At 51.7% G+C, this 16,904-nt stretch overlaps 1 protein-coding gene across 1 annotated transcript in view; it reads left to right on the top strand.

The window, feature by feature from the left end:
- The window catches only part of BSN (bassoon presynaptic cytomatrix protein), a 196,166-nt gene that overhangs the window by 162,154 nt on the left and 17,108 nt on the right, over positions 1-16,904 (top strand). Inside the window, exon 12 of the mRNA XM_040408639.1 lies at positions 7,670-7,734. The gene's annotated coding sequence lies outside the window, so the exon portion shown is untranslated. The remainder of the gene's footprint in view (positions 1-7,669; positions 7,735-16,904) is intronic.

Genomic DNA, 16,904 nt, shown 5'->3' with positions numbered 1-16,904 from the left:
ACATAAGGAGCTTCGCAGCAGAGGCAGCACGAGCCGGCACATCGAATACCTTCCGAAGAGAAGCAACAAAACCGGAAAACTCGGCAACCACCGGATTGTTGTTCTCCCATAAAGGGCTGGCCCAGGCCAAGGCCTTGTCCGAGAGCAGCGAGATCAAGAAGCCCACCTTTGATCTCTCAGTAGGAAAGGCATGTGGCAGCAACTCGAAATAAATGCCCACCTGGTTAAGGAAACCTCGGCACTGAGTTGGCTCTCCCCCAAAGCGCTGTGGAAGAGGGGCAGAACCGGTCATACCCCGAAACACCGCAGGTGCAACAACAGGTGTCGGGGTAGACTCTGGCTCAACAACCGGAGCGGCAGTAGGAGCGGGCCCAGGAGCGACAACCGACCCATCGGCAACGGGAGCGAAATGAGCCGTGCGTTCAAGCAGGGTTTGCAACGCCACAGCGAACCGACCCAACAGGTGATCCTGCTGATCAAGTCTGGCAACCAGCGTGGGTAGCGAGGATGGCCCTGTACCGTCAGAATTCATGGCTTGGTCCTAATGTCACGGAACCATGAACCAGACGTACAACAAGAGATAAGTGAAATAAGAAGGCTTTATTGAAAATAAAGCTGTAAAGCAAAAGTCCAACGGATGGCGAAACCGAAGCAGAGTCTTTGCGAAGCCAGAGGTCAGGAACCAGAAGGGTAGTCAGACGAAGCCAGGATCAGGAACCAGCAGGGTAGTCGGACGAAACCAGGATCAGGAACCAGCAGGGTAGTCGGACGAAACCAGGATCAGGAACCAGAAGCAGCAGCAGTCTAGAAGCATGGGAACACAGGAGGACCAAGCAAGGAACTGAAGCACAGACCTCCTATATATATGAGCTAGGCATCCAGCTCCTCCAGTGGGAAGGAGGAGCCGCAGGGTGGGAGGCTACAAGAAACCCAGAAACCAAGATGGCCGCCAGCACATGTCAAACGAAGGAGAACAGCAAGAAGGTAAGACCATGACAATCAGCATGTGTATGAGCCGACTGCCATGTGCATGAGCCGACCGCCGTGTGCATGAGCCGACTGCCGTGTGTATGAGCCGACCGCTGTGTGTATGAGCCGACCGCCGTGTGTATGAGACGACCGCCGTGTGTATGAGCCGAGCCGACCGCCTTGTGTATGAGCCGACCGCCTTGTGTATGAGCCGACCGTCATGTGTATGAGCCGACCGCCGTGTGTATGAGCCGACCTCCAAGTGTATGAGCCGACAGCCGTGTGTATGAGCCGACCGCCGTGTGTATAAGCCGACCACCCTGTGTATGAGCCGACCGCCTTGTGTATGAGCCGACCGCCTTGTGTATGAGCCGACCGTCATGTGTATGAGCCGACCGCCGTGTGTATGAGCCGACCTCCAAGTGTATGAGCCGACAGCCGTGTGTATGAGCCGACCGCCGTGTGTATAAGCCGACCACCTGTGTATGAGCCGACCAGCATGTGTATGAGCCGACCACCATGTGTATGAGCCGACCACCATGTGTGTGAGCCGACCACCATGTGTGTGAGCCGACCACCATGTGTATGAGCCGACCACCATGTGTGTGAGCCGATCAGCATGCGTATGAGCCGACCACCATGCATGTGAGCCGACCACCATGTGTATGAGCCGATCAGCATGTGTATGAACCGACCACCATGTGTGTGAGCTGACCACCATGTGTATGAGCCGACCACCATGTATATGAGCCGATCAGCATGTGTATGAGCCGACCACCATGTGTGTGAGCCGACCACCATGTGTATGAGCCGACCACCATGTGTATGAGCCGACCACCATGTGTGTGAGCTGACCACCATGTGTATGAGCCGACCACCATGTGTGTGAGCTGACCACCATGTGTATGAGCCGACCACCATGTATATGAGCCGATCAGCATGTATATGAGCCGACCACCATGTGTGTGAGCCGACCACCATGTGTATGAGCCGACCACCATGTGTATGAGCCGACCACCATGTGTATGAGCCGATCAGCATGTGTATGAGCCGACCACTGTGACGGATTGAACAGTCACTGGAGCTGCTGGAGAAGCCTGAGGGCCAGCCTCCTTCCTAGCGACTACTGACCTAGGATTTTGAAGATCCCCCTTGTTTGGTGAACCGGGTGGTCCGGGGCACATGGACGGCTGTTTGCAGTGGAATCCTGCCCTACAGCCGGATCCTGTCCCTACTTTTACAATCTTAGACCGGCCTGGGAAACACAATTCGAATGCTGATGGACTATCTCGCCAAACAGAACTGGAAGGGTGACTAACATGGACATCCCCAAGTGGAACAGTAGAGGTCTCACTGGGTCTGCCACCTTTAACTTGGGGAGCTATGTGACAACATGGTCATTAGTTTGAGTTAAATGTGTATTGGTGTTTGATATGTGTAATTATGTTATACTATGTAACTTGTTATCAAATACTGTCAGCGCCAAGACCAGCTAGGAGTGGGGTAGAGAACGTAATGTCTTGGTGGTACAGTAGTACACAATATAAAGTAAAATAAAAGTACAAGGTAGAGTAAAATAGTACAAGGTAGATACACGATAGACAGATAAAGTTCACTTCCTGCTACGGTATCAGCAGGAGATTAAAAACAAGAAATATGAGATAAAATGAATGGGAAACATCCAGTGAGGGCACTTACTCACTGGGGGGGTCGTCAGCAGATAAGCACATAACACCTGTGACGGTTTCCCCCCTGGCCAGGATCCTGTGTAGATTCAGTGAATAATGGCAGCGAGGCACAGCGCTTCTGATCAAATCGCCTTATTGTATAATGTATGGCTCAACGCGTTTCAGGGATCAAGGTTTCCCGTTCATCAGGAGCAAGATACAGTGGTACTTTACTTTGGGCATGTCAGGTGGATAATCACACAGATCAATTAAGAATTTGGCGCAAAAAAGACCGAAACCGGAACTGGTGGGGTGTCACTTCCGGTCGGTGGAACACAGACTGCGTTCCAAAGGGCGGAAATAGAGTGATCAAATGAGACCGGAGATAATAAAGAATTAATAGTAAAGTGCAGTCAGATAAGGTTATGGGTATAATCTAGGTGGAGCGTTTATAGTTAGGAAAGCGGACTATGGGACGTAGCCGAGGACGTTTGAGTTTGAGTTAAATATGTGTAATTATGATATACTGTGTAACTTGTTATCAAAAGACTGTCAGCACCCCCCCCCCCCCCCCCCCTTCGTTATCTCCCATTGTACTCTGAAAGAGCTCAGGACAATGACATTCTGGCCAGGCTCCTGCTAGGACTGTCTGGAGCTATTTTAGCAGGTGGACCCCTGTGGTGTGGTACCGACAGAATGTGTGGGGAGGGGAAGGGGGATGTGATGGGATTACAGTTTCATCTGATCACTTTCTGTATATAAGTTTGTGCAGTTGCTCAATAAATCGGACTTTATTTCACCTACACTGAGTCTCAACCAGTGACTGGGAGCTAAAGATCAGCGGTTTGCAATATCTCCTGAGTAAGGAAGAATTCAGAGGCGGACATACTCTTCCTGAGTACTGGGGGTCTGTCACATTGGTGGCAGCGGTGGGATGCTCTTCCTTGCCTGAGGAGACATTCAAACCACCACTGGGACCAAGTTTTCTGCTGACATAGGAGAAGAGCCACAGTTGCCTACGGCCATGGAAGTGCTGGCCCAGCTCCAGAATCCTGGTTCTGCCCAGGACAGGCTGGGAAGGAGAGACGCTTTTCGCCGGGAGATCTGGAGGGATACTCTTTAATTGCAGCAGCACTATTGTGGCAAGGTCCTCCCTACATCTGAGGAACGATACTGGCAACAATGGGACTTGTATGTTCCTTTACTGGGAGAGTAGCCCTGGGAGGAATGGCTGTCCGAAATGGATGATCTGCTCCAAACTGAACGGATGCAGGATGATGGGTATCGGGCGCTGCAGTGGTATGTCACCCAATTGTGTCCATGGCTGGAGAACAATGATCCCACAGAGAACTATGACTTTGGCGGCCCAGGACTTATATTTGAGGCACTCCAGAAGGATCCACAATTTCGGAGTGCACAGGAGTGGAGAAGGGAGGACATACTGTTGGAACTCCCCAGTGAGCTCGGATTGAGGACTGATTTCGACTTTTTAGTTACACAGGAATGGGAGCTGGAACAGGCATATCAAGGACTGTTCGACACTGCTCAACAGCATGCCCCAGCAACCACAGATGTCATGGAACTACTAGTCCCAGCTGAAGAGCTGGCATTAGGGCAGGGCACTGCTGACCTCTGCCCTGCACCAAATGCACCTCTGAAACTCCAGGGAGCCAGGGCAGGCAGCCCCTCTCCCCGACCGCAGGCCAATGCACAGGAACTACTAGCCTCAGCTGAATAGTTGTTGTAGGCAGAGGCCTGTGGAGCTTTGCCCTGATGACAATCAGTGACCCTGGAGACTCTTTGCAAGGCCACCAAACTGGCAGCTTACTTCCCAGTAGAAGAGCTGGCAACAGGGCCGAGGGCTGTTAGTCTCTGCCCCGCACCCATAGCCCCCCGGGAGAGATGGCGGCCAACCCCATTTCCTCTTCACCAGCTTCAGATGTGGGGGACCTTATAGATTTGCATGCAGAGGAACCACTGCCCCATGCTTTCCCAGCTGAAGTGCTGACACCAGAGCAGAGCACCACTGGCCTATGTCCCGCACTGTTGTCTGTTCCATCATTCATGGGAGAACAGGAAGCGGACCTTTTTCCCTAGCGGCAGATGAAGACCCAGGGAGAAGAGGTAGCCGATCTCTCTCCCCAGCGGCAGATGGAGACCCAGGGAGAAGAGGCAGCCGACCTCCCTCCCCAGCAGCAGAGGGCGTTCCAGGGAGAAGAGGTAGCCGACCTCCCTCCCCAGCAGCAGATGGAGACCCAGGGAGAAGAGGTAGCCGACCTCTCTCCCCAATGGCAGATGGAGACCCAGGGAGAAGAGGTAGCCGACCTCTCTCCCCAATGGCAGATGGAGACCCAGGGAGAAGAGGTAGCCGACCTCTCTCCCCAGCGGCAGATGGAGACCCAGGGAGAAGAGGTAGCCGACCTCTCCCCCCAGCGGCAGATGGAGACCCAGGGAGAAGAGGTAGCCGACCTCTCTCCCCAGCGGCAGATGGAGACCCAGGGATAAGAGGTAGCCGACCTCCCTCCCCAGCGGCAGATGGAGACCCAGGGAGAAGAGGTAGCCGACCTCTCTCCCCAGCGGCAGATGGAGACCCAGGGATAAGAGGTAGCCGACCTCCCTCCCCAGCAGCAGATGGAGACCCAGGGAGAAGAGGTAGCCGACCTCTCTCCCCAGCGGCAGATGGAGACCCAGGGAGAAGAGGTAGCCGACCTCTCTCCCCAGCGGCAGATGGAGACCCAGGGAGAAGAGTTAGCCGACCTCTCCCCAGCGGCAGATGGAGACCCAGGGATAAGAGGTAGCCGACCTCTCTCCCCAGCGGCATTGTGTTTACCCAGGAGATGATGTGGGTGGCATCACTCTCCTGCAGCAGAGTCAAGCGGACCAGTTAGAAGAGGTTTTGGATTTATCTTGTCCGACTAACACAGGTCCAGACCAGTTGGGGGTTTGGTACCTGGTTAGTCTACTGTTGGGAGGGGAGAAATGTGACGGATTGAACCGTCACTGGGGCTGCTGAAGAAGCCTGAGGGCTAGCGTCCTTCCTAGCGACTACTGACCTAGGATTTTGGAGATCCCCCATGTTTGGTTGAACCGGGTGTCCGGGGCACATGGACGGCTGTTGCAGTGGAGCCTGTCCCTACAGCCGTTCTCTTTCACAATCTAATACCAGCCTGGGAAACACAATGCAAATGCTGATGGACTATCTTGCCAAACAGAACTGGAAGGGTGACTAACATGGACAAGTGGACCCGTAGAGGGTATCACCAGGTCTGCCATCCTTTAACTTGGGGGAGCTATGTGATGACATGGTCATCAGTTTGAGTTAAATATGTGTAATTATGTTATACTGTGTAACTTGTTATCAAAAGACTGTCAGCACACCCCCCCCCCCCCCTTCGTTATCTCCCATTGTACTCTGGACAATGACATTCTGGCCAGGCTCCAGCTAGGACTGTCTGGAGCTATTTTAGCAGGTGGACCCCTGTGGTGTGGTACCGACAGAATGTGTGGGGAGGGGAAGGGGGATGTGATGGGATTACAGTTTCATCACTTTCTGTATATAAGTTTGTGCAGTTGCTCAATAAATCAGACTTTATTTCACTTACACTGAGTCTCGACCAGTGACTGGGAGCTAAAGATCATCGGTTTGCAATATCTCCTAAACAAGGAAGAATACAGAGGCGGACATATTCATCTTGAGTACTGGGGGTCCATCACAACCACCATGTGTATGAGCCGACCACCATGTGCATGAGCCAATCGCCATGTGTATCAGCCAATCGCCATGTGTATGAGCCGACCGCCATGTGTATGAGCCGACCGCCATGTGTATGAGCCGACCGCCATGTGTATGAGCCGACCACCATGTGTATGAGCCGACCGCCATGTGTATGAGCCGACCGCCATGTGTATGAGCCGGCCACCATGTGTATGAGCCGACCACCATGTGTATGAGCCGTCAGCCTGTGTATGAGCCGACCACCATTGTGTATCAGCCAAGCACCATTGTGTATGAGCCGACCACCATGTGTATGAGCCGACCACCATGTGTATGAGCCGACCACCATGTGTATGAGCCGATCAGCCTGTGTATGAGCCGACCACCATTGTGTATCAGCCAAGCACCATTGTGTATGAGCCGACCACCATGTGTATGAGCCGACCACCATGTGTATGAGCCGACCACCATGTGTATGAGCCGACCACCATGTGTATGAGCCGATCAGCCTGTGTATGAGCCGACCTCCATTGTGTATCATGCCAAGGCACCATTGTGTATGAGCCGACACCATGTGTATGAGCCCGACCACCATGTGTATGAGCCGATCACCATGTGTATGAGCCGACCACCATGTGTATGAGCCGATCACCATGTGTATTGAGCCGACCACCATGGTGTATGAGCCGACCACTATGTGTATGAGCCGACCACCATGTGTATGAGCCGACACCATGTATATGAGCCGATCACCATGTGTATGGAGCCGACCACCAAGTGTATAGAGCCGACCACCCATGTGTATGAGCCGACCACCATGTGTATGAGCCAATGACCATGTATGTGAGCCGTATACAATGCATATGAGCTGTATACCACATGGTATGATCGGCATGTGTATGAGCCGACCACATGTGTGTGAGCCGACCGCTGTGTGTAATGAGCCGATCAGCATGTGTATGAGCTGATAACCACATGTATGATCAGGCCACCATGTATGTGAGTAGTATACCATGTGTACAAGCCCTATACCAGGTATATGAGCAGTATACTAAGTGTATGAGCCGTATACCATGTGTGGTGACCGATCATCATGTATGTGTAGCTGTATTACATGTGTATGACCCGTATACCATGTATATGAGCTGTATACTAAGTGTTTGAGTCGTATACCATGTGTGTGACCGGTCATCATGTATGTGAGCTGTATAACATGTGTACGAGCCATATACCATGCGTATGAACCGTGCATTCATTGCCTCCCGCTATGCAGGCTGCGGCCTCCATAGTGACCCAGTGATTTGTCTTCCTGCTGCAGGGTGGAGATCTGAAGGAAGATATAAAGAAGATGATAAAATGCAGCGCTGGACTCTGAGTATAAAAGTGAGTTTCTGTATGTTAGACGTTTTTTCATGAGAAACGAGGAAGCCTGTACCACGGTAACACAGGGAGTAAGACTGCAGGGTCACGAGTCTTTCTAAACACATAAAAATGCTGGCTCCACGGCGTTGAAAATGTCCTGTACATCCTGTGATCCATATCCTGTAAACCAGTGTCCTGTATATCCTGTGATCCAGTGTCCCCCATATCCTGTGATCCAGTGTCCTGTATATCCAGTGTCCTCTATCTCCTGTAATCCAGTGTCCTGTATATCCCGTGATCTAGTGTCCTGTATATCCCGTGATCCAGTGGGTCCTCCATATCCAGTAATCCAGTGTCCTGTATATCCCTGTGATCCAGTGTCCCCCATATCTGTAATCCAGTGTCCCCCCATATCTTGTAATCAGTGTCCCCCATATCCTGTGATCCAGTGTCCTGTATATCCAGTGATCCAGTAATTTGGCAAGAGAGAAAAGAGAAGGGAGAGGGCGCTCATAGGGTGGTGGGTGGCGGTTGTGTTGTTTTGCGTAATGGTCGAAGTGTGCTCACCTTTTGGTGTTGTGCTGGTTGGAGACACCTTCCGTGGAGGTAGGTACACGTGGAAGAAATAGGGGGCGTTGGTGTTTTTGGGAGGGTCGGTGCTGCCAATACCCCGTTCGTTCCCTTAGGGTTGGAGTTGCCAGGACTCCTTGAGGGACTGTGAAGAAGAAGTTGCTGGTTTGTGTGTCGAATGCTCACAGTAGGGTATTTGCTTGGCGCACAAAAGGACGACCTCATTCAGCGGACTTTGGTGAAATAGCTGTTTTTATTGTTCAGTAGACAACGCGTTTCGGAGTTATAACTCCTTTATCAAGGTCTTAATCGGGCGTCAGCAGAGACACTGGCCAGATGGCTGAGCGTCTGGTTGTGCTGGAAGCGGCGCTTCCAGCACAACCAGACGCTCCAGCATCTGCCAGTGTCCTGCTGACGCCCGATAAGACTTGATAAAGGAGTTATAAACAGTGATCCAGTGTCCTCTATGTCCTGTAATCCCAGGTGGGGGTCCTGTATATCCCGTGATCCAGTGTCCCCCATATCCTGTAATCCAGTGTCCTGTACATCCTGTGATCTAGTGTCCTGTACATCCTGTGATCTAGTGTCCTCCATATCCAGTAATCCAGTGTCCTGTATATCCTGTGATCCAGTGTCCCCATATCCTGTAATCCAGTGTCCTGTACATCCTGTAATCCAGTGTCCTGTACATCCTGTGATCCAGTGTCCTCCATATCTTGTAACCCAGTGTCCTATATTGTAACGGTTCTCCTGGCACCCCGACTGGGTACTTCCGTTGATGGATGCTCCTAGTGCTTCCCGAGGGCTCCAAGCACTCCACTTGACACCGTAAGCACTGCCAACCCCACGAACCGCCGCAGCTTGGTTGGGATCTCGCCATCTTCTACCCACCCTGGACCTACGACAAGGTTTCCAGGTTCCAGTGGGTGAACCTCTCTTCCTTCAAAGAGCGATACAGAAACAAGCTCCTCTCCCTGCAAGGTACACTGCCGCAGGGGAAGAGAGACGATGCTCTCCTCTCCCTGCAAGGTACACTGCCGCTTGGGAAGGGAGACGATGCTCTCCTCTCCCTGCAAGGTTCACTGCCGCTGGGGAAGGGAGGCGATGCTCTTCCTCTCCCTGCAAGGTACAATGCCGCTGGGGAAGGGAGACGATGCTCTCCTCTCCCTGCAAGGTACAATGCCGCTGGGGAAGGGAGACGATTGCTCTCCTCTCCCTGCAAGGTACACTGCCGCTGGGGAGGGAGACGATGCTCTCCTCTCCCTGCAAGGTACAATGCCGCTGGGGAAGGGAGACGATGCTCTCCTCTCCCTGCAAGGTACAATGCCGCTGGGAAGGGAGACGATGCTCTCCTCTCCCTGCAAGGTACACTGGCCCGCTGGGGGAGGGAGACGATGCTCTCCTCTCCCTGCAAGGTACAATGCCGCTGGGGGAGGGAGGACGATGCTCTCCTCTCCCTGCAAAACATACTGCCAGGGCTGGTGGAGAGACCTCGTTCCCATCTCCACCTGCCATATGGAGTTCCCCCAGAAGCCGTCTATCAGGTCCCCTACCTCTGTCGCTGGGGAGGGAGACGATGCTCTCCTCTCCCTGCAAGGTACAATGCCGCTGGTAGTGAAGTAGGGGGTACCTCACCGGGTCTTCCCCCGCCGCAGGGCTTTAAGTCTGGGACTGCACCCAACTATCCTGCAGAGTATTCTCAATTACATGGAGCAGATGTCGGTAGTCCTGCTCCAGCCCCCACTCCAGTGTCACTAGATATTCCAAGTCTGGTCTCACCTCGTTGGGGTCAGCCCAATCTTGCATACCCTCCCTGAAGTCGTAGATGTCATAAAGTCGGGTCTCCGTAGTGCTCCCAAACTCCGCTTCTGTGAAAGCCTCCCACAACAGGCCAGGGCCATTGTAATCATACCACGCCGGCTTGTCGTGCTCCGCCGTCCAGGGTGTATGCCGAGCGGTATACCACTAGAGTGCTTGGTAGGCATTCTCCAGCCACAGCTCCTGTCGCACCCGGAGCTCGAGCTCCTTCACCCTCTCCTCCAGGGGCTGCTCTCCCAGGAGGTGCATCCGTAGGGCCAGTCGCATCTGCCATCGCTGGTCCTCGCTGGGCAGTCTCTTGCCCGGCCGACGCTGTACGCCCTCCAGGGCCTCATACCAGACGCCTTTCCGGACTGTATCCCGATCGATCAGTTCCTCCTCCTCATCTATTGAAGCTGTTTGGTTACAAACTGGTTCTATACTGCTGTAGCCAGGGGCGCTGTACGGGGACAAGCGTTGCCCTAAATTTTTTAAATCCAAGAAACGGTGTCTCCAAATTGCTTCTCCTTGCATTATGACGCCATCCCACTGCTGCCACCACTGTAACGGATCTTCTGACACCCCGACTGGGTACCTCTGTTGATGGATGCTCCTAGTGCTTCCCGAGGGCTCCAAGCACTTCACTTGACACTGTAAGCACTGCCGACCCCACGAACCGCCGCAGCCTACGACAAGGTTTCCAGGTTCTAGTGGGTAAACCTCTCATCCTTCAGAGAGCGATGCAGGAACAAGCTCTTAAAAGAGCTCAGGGATTATAGCCAGGGGAGTATACAGCGTATAGCATTCCCCAGTGTAGATGCAGCCTTTTCCCCACATACATGAGACGAAGCTCTATGTTGAGGGTAAAACAGGAACTCTTTAATGGGGCTACATGTCAGCCTTTATGCAGGTCTTCCAGCAAGGGGACACTCCCCCTGGGGACCTTGTGGAAGACTGAGACAGTTTTTACATTTGCCCAATCACATGCATTTACAGTATGGAAACTCTCCCAGCAATTGTACACAACCCCCCCTCTGCCTGTGATACAATTAACAAACACAATGGCCTCTGCCTGTGATACAATTAACAAACACAATAGGCTCTGCCTGTGATACAATTAACAAACACAATGGGCTCTGCCTGTGATACAATTAACAAACACAATGGGCTAACTTAATCACTCACAGGCAGAAAACACACATTTTCCCCCAAAACACAGAAAACACCCAAAAGCCCCACATATCCCCATAAATTATACATCCCTGGATAGCTCTGATCTGGGTGAACAGCATATCTAGAAATCACCCAGATCCGAGCAGGGGTTCCTGTGTCCTCCATACAGGGGTGCACCACCAATGAGGCCAGGTGGGACGATCGCCTCAGGCAGCACCATGTAGGGTGTAGCCAGGGGCGCTGTACGGGGACAAGCGTTGCCCTAAATTTCTTAAATCCAAGAAACGGTGTCTCCAAATTGCTTCTCCTTGCATTAGGACGCCATCCCACTGCTGCCACCACTGTAACGGATCTTCTGGCACCCCGACTGGGTACCTCTGTTGATGGATGCTCCTAGTGCTTCCCGAGGGCTCCAAGCACTTCACTTGACACTGTAAGCACTGCCGACCCCACGAACCGCTGCAGCTTGTTGGGATCTAGCAGTCTTCCACCCACCCTGGACCTACGACAAGGTTTCCAGGTTCTAGTGAGTGAACCTCTCATCCTTCAGAGAGCGATGCAGGAACAAGTTCTTAAAAGAGCTCAGGGATTATAGCCAGGGGAGTATACAGCGTATAGCATTCCCCAGTGTAGATGCAGCCTTTTCCCCACATACATGAGACGAAGCTCTATGTTGAGGGTAAAACAGGAACTCTTTAATGGGGCTACATGTCAGCCTTTTATGCAGGTCTTCCAGCAAGGGACACTCCCCCTGGGGACCTTGTGGAAGACTGAGACAGTTTTTACATTTGCCAATCACATGCATTTACAGTATGGAAACTCTCCCAGCAATTGTACACAACCCCCCCTCTGCCTGTGATACAATTAACAAACACAATGGCCTCTGCCTGTGATACAATTAACAAACACAATAGGCTCTGCCTGTGATACAATTAACAAACACAATGGGCTCTGCCTATGATACAATAACCAAACACAATGGGCTAACTTAATCACTCACAGGCAGAAAACACACATTTTCCCCGAAAACACCCAAAAGCCCCACATATCCCCATAAATGATACATCCCTGGATAGCTCTGATCTGGGCGAACAGCATATCTAGAAATCACCCAGATCCGAGCAGGGGTTCCTGAGTCCTCCATACAGGGATGCACCACCAATGAGGCCAGGTAAGGCGATCGCCTCAGGCAGCACCATGTAGGATGCGCGCATCATCAGTCATGTGATCCTGACACAGGTCCTGTGTCAGGTCCTTTAACAAACTATAGGTCAACTTCCTATCTATATTACTGTTTCTACTTAGTCTACCCTATCCCCTCGGAACCTATTATTTATATGGGGTCAAGGGTCTTTAGCATATATGTTGGCGCGTCACCTTATGTTGTGAGCGGTATCTTATGCTGTTGCTTACATGTCACCAGCACAAATCACATGACAATGTGTCATCAACCGGCCTATGTGTTCAGTCCGGCCTATCCCAATTGGATTGATTGCTAACACAGGGCCATGATTGGCTTTGAATTAACAGCCCATTCAGATGTATTTAATTGTCCTCATTAGTGTGGCAATAAAGGAGGAGGTAGTACTGACATCATGCATCCCCGGAAGAAGCTGGTTAGGTGAAACGGCGTTGGGTGGAGGAGGCTGCAGGGTCGACGTGCCCCACACGGTAGTACAGCGATTTTTCTGTTTTCTTATCTTTTGCTCCTGCCTTTCCAGCGAATTAACTTTCAAAAGTTTTTTTTTTACCTTGATATGCTCACTGTGCTGGTAGTGGCAGGTGCATGCTCTGTTATTTCCCTTATTTAGTTTTTTTGCAGCTGCCTGTGTGGCCCGCTGACTCTGTGGCTTCCTCTTTGTCCTCTCTTTTGGGGGGGGGGGTTCAATTTGCTGCAAATTTTACTGACCATCATTCTATGTATTTTTGTCATATTGAATAAAGACTGTGGCGAAACCGACCTCGCCACTGGGTTTTGGAGAGGACTGGCTGCTGGCCTCTTGCCCCAGGATTATGGGCCCTATACTAACTTTTAAACCCCTGAACCGATTCAAGTGAATTTTGGATAGGTTTGTCCCCAAGTTATACTGTTTAAATTGATGTTAGATATATGTATGGCCAATGTAAACTCACAAAGTTGTAACAATTTATAATAAGTGTAACTTGTCAGCTTGGGAGGAAAATACTGGGTGTGTTTCTATTGTGCCATTGTCCCATTGTGTGTTTAAATGGTGATGTCTGTTCTGTTGTCTGCACATGTGTATTGGTGACTTCTCTTGTCTTGAGAGATAATTGGATTACGCCTCGGGTGTCTCGAGGGCAGAGAGGAGGAAACCATGATGCATTGTGGGGATGTGTTGTGTCTGTGTGTCCTAAGTGCTGTTTATCTGTCTTATGTCACAGTCTTCATTCTGGTCCCCTAGGGGCGTGTACACCAGATGGGCTGTACTTACATTGTATGTGTTGTAAATTACTGATTGGTTGTATTTCAAACCCCTGTGGGCAGTACTATGTTTGTGGTTTAAGAATAAAAGAGGCTGTACGTGAAGTACAGTCAGACCACTGTTTGACCCTCAACACGGAGCCTTGTCTCGTTATTGGGGGGATTCACTGTATGCTGTTAGAGGACCGATTGCCAGGATTGTATGCTTTTCCTGGTCGTCTGCTAGCAGCTATTCGTGAGGTTCCAGTTTGGAGTGCTACTTTGTATCCAGTTCGGGAGTTGGTGTTCTGCAGTAGCTGTGCCTGTGTCTCAGAAAGGGGCTTATCGCCTAAACGGATTTTAACCCCTTGTCTGCGGAAACGGTCCGTTACAAAGACGTTTTATTATCTCTATACGGAGGTTTGTGTTTACTTGGTATTGGTTATGGTGATTTAGCAATTAATACCTTTGTTCATTAGTTATTGGTGTCCAAATTTTTATTTAGCACCATGTATGGGCAAGAGGGGGGCAGCCGAAGGGCCATGGGCTGAAGGGAAGGGGTTAGGCTAAGAAATTAGCATTGGGAAGGGGGGGCGCCATTTCAGTTTTCGCCTCAGGCAGCAGAAAGGCTAGGTGCGCCCCTGCCTCCATATCCTGTAATCCATTGTCCTGTACATCCACGATCCAGTGTCATCTATATCCTGTGATCCATTGTCCTGTATATCCTGTAATAGAGGGCTGTGATCTAGTCTCCTCTATATCCTGTGATCCGGTGTGTGACAGACTAAACCGTCACTGGGGCTGCTGGAGAGGCCTGAGGGCTCTGCTCCTTCTTATGAACTATGGACCCAGAACTATGGAGACCCCCCCGGCTCATTTTTCTACAAAGGTAAAAATGGGTAGTGTGATGAATACCGTGCCCCGATTGACGCCGGACGCCAACTACGTCGAGCTCCCGAGATACGGTATGTTCACTTGTTACCAAGGCGTGACGTTACGCCCTCCTGGAGCAGGTAAGGAGCGCCATCCTCACTGGACGTGGCTAGAATAGACAAGACTGCCACGACCTCTGTCAGGTCCCCGTGATCTGTCTCCTGGCCTCCTTCTGACTCAGCAGCCGCTTGGTCAGAAGGGGAAAAGCCATCAGACCCATGAGGGGCCCCTCGGGCCCCAGCACTCCCACTGCGCGTGACAGCAGCTATGGTCGCTTCCACCGCTGGTAGTGCCTGCTTCCCCTCGGCTTCCGACCAAGTCGCAAGTCCAGACGGACTAACCTGGCCCTCTGACATCCCAGTTGTGGAGGAGCCCTGCACTGAGGCTTCACCTGGGAGCCCTACTTCTCCTGGGACAGCCCTGACCTCATTTGCATCCTTCTCCCCCGCAGCTGTCTGCCCCCTACTTGTCCCCTCAGTAGCCACACCTGAGGACAACATCCTGGGGCCTCAGCACAGCTGGCTTGGATGACCCCCTCCCCACTGAGGGGAGAGGCACACATTGCATCCCCTACCCCCACATCCCCATCAACAGGCATATTCGGTACATTAACAGTATCAACAGGGGTGGACAGGACATCATATTCTGGGGGATCGGACCTCGGCGTGTCAGTGGCCATACCCCCACCTCCCTTACATCTCGACCGGCGCCCAAATCCAAATAGACCTTGGCGACGGGCAGCGACGTTTCCACTCCTCCAATCCCGGAGACAGTAAGGGATCTTCCGGGCAATAAATCATGGGGTGCCACCAGTTCAGGCTGTACCAGAGTCATCTCAGTGCCGGTGTCTCTAAGTCCCACGGCCTGGCCCACGGTGACTGGTTGAAAATTGTCCAGGGACGTCCCACCACCCCCACCCAGAACACAGTGGATGTTTTCCGGGTCGATGACTGGGACGGGTCCCTCGGGCGCTGGGGACACATGGCCGTGAAGTGTCCTGGCTGTTTACAGAGGTGACAAAGTCGGTGTTCCCCCACCGACGTGGAAAGTGAAGTTGGGGCCGGTGCCCACTTGGGCCTAGGGGCAGCAGGGGCAGAGTGTGTCTTACCCCCTCTCCAGCCGACAGGTTTCCGGGCCTCTGAAGTCCGGTTGTTGGTGTACTCATCGGCCAGGACTGCTGTTGCAGAGGTCCCCTTTGGCTTCCGGTCACAGAGGTACTGCTGGAGGTCCTCCGGGCAATTCCAAAAGAACTGCTCTGTGGCTATGAGCTCTGTGACGAAACTAACCTGGGTTTTGGAGGGGCCTGTTTGCCAGCCTCTTGCCTCAGGATTATGGCCCATATACTAACTTTGAAGGAGAAGGTAGACTGGCCGCACAACCTAAATCTGTGGAACTGTTTTGGGCAGGAAAGCCATGCTTGCAGACGGTCAAATATGACTATCATGGAATTTGGGAACCCCTGCTCGGACCTGGGTGATTTTTGGATATGTTCGCCCAGATCAGAGCTATCCATGGATGTATAAATTATGGGGATATGTGGGGTTTTGAGGTGTTTTTATGTGTTTTGCCTGTGAGTGATTAAGTTAGCCTATTATGTTTGGTAATTGTATCACAGGCAGAGCCTATTGTGTTTTGTTAATTGTGTTTGGTAATTGCGTCACAGACAATGCCCATTGTATTTTGTTGATTGCATCACAGACAGGGGGGGGGTTTGCTGGGAAGGTTTCAATACTGTAAATGCATGTGATTGGCTAATGTATAAACTGTCGCAGTCTTCCACAAAGAGGTCTTTCCTGTTCCTTTAGCTGGGTTCCTGGCTGGCTGAATGGAAGTGTGAAAAATTGTAAACACTGGTAGAATGCTAGAGGTCTTCTGCCATCTGCTGGCTTTGAAGCAGGGCCCCCCTGTGGAGCTCACTACCTCTGCTACCATTCAGCTGATGGCTGGTGTGGGGACATGGCTGACAGTAAATATTAATCCATATTCCTCATAGGTAGTTTCTGCCTGTGAGTGATTACGTAATCCCATTGTGTTGATTAATTGTATCACATGTGTGTGTTTTCTGCCTGTAACTGCATGTGATGGGTCTATGTAAAAACTGTCTCAGTCTTCCACAAGGTCCCCATGGGGAGTGTCCCTTGCTGGAAGACCGGTATAAAATGCTGGCATGTAGCCTCATTAAAGTGTCCTGTTCTACCCTTCATGAAGTCTGGGCTAATGTTTGGGGGATTTGAGAACTACACTCTGGGATTGGTATAATCATTATACTCTCCAGAGTATAATACCTAGCTTTTGT

Source organism: Bufo bufo, chromosome 9, assembly GCF_905171765.1.
Source record: "Bufo bufo chromosome 9, aBufBuf1.1, whole genome shotgun sequence".
Taxonomy (NCBI): Eukaryota; Metazoa; Chordata; class Amphibia; order Anura; family Bufonidae; genus Bufo; species Bufo bufo.
The sequence above is the reverse complement of the archived record's forward strand: the minus strand, read 5'-3'. Positions and strand labels throughout refer to the sequence as shown.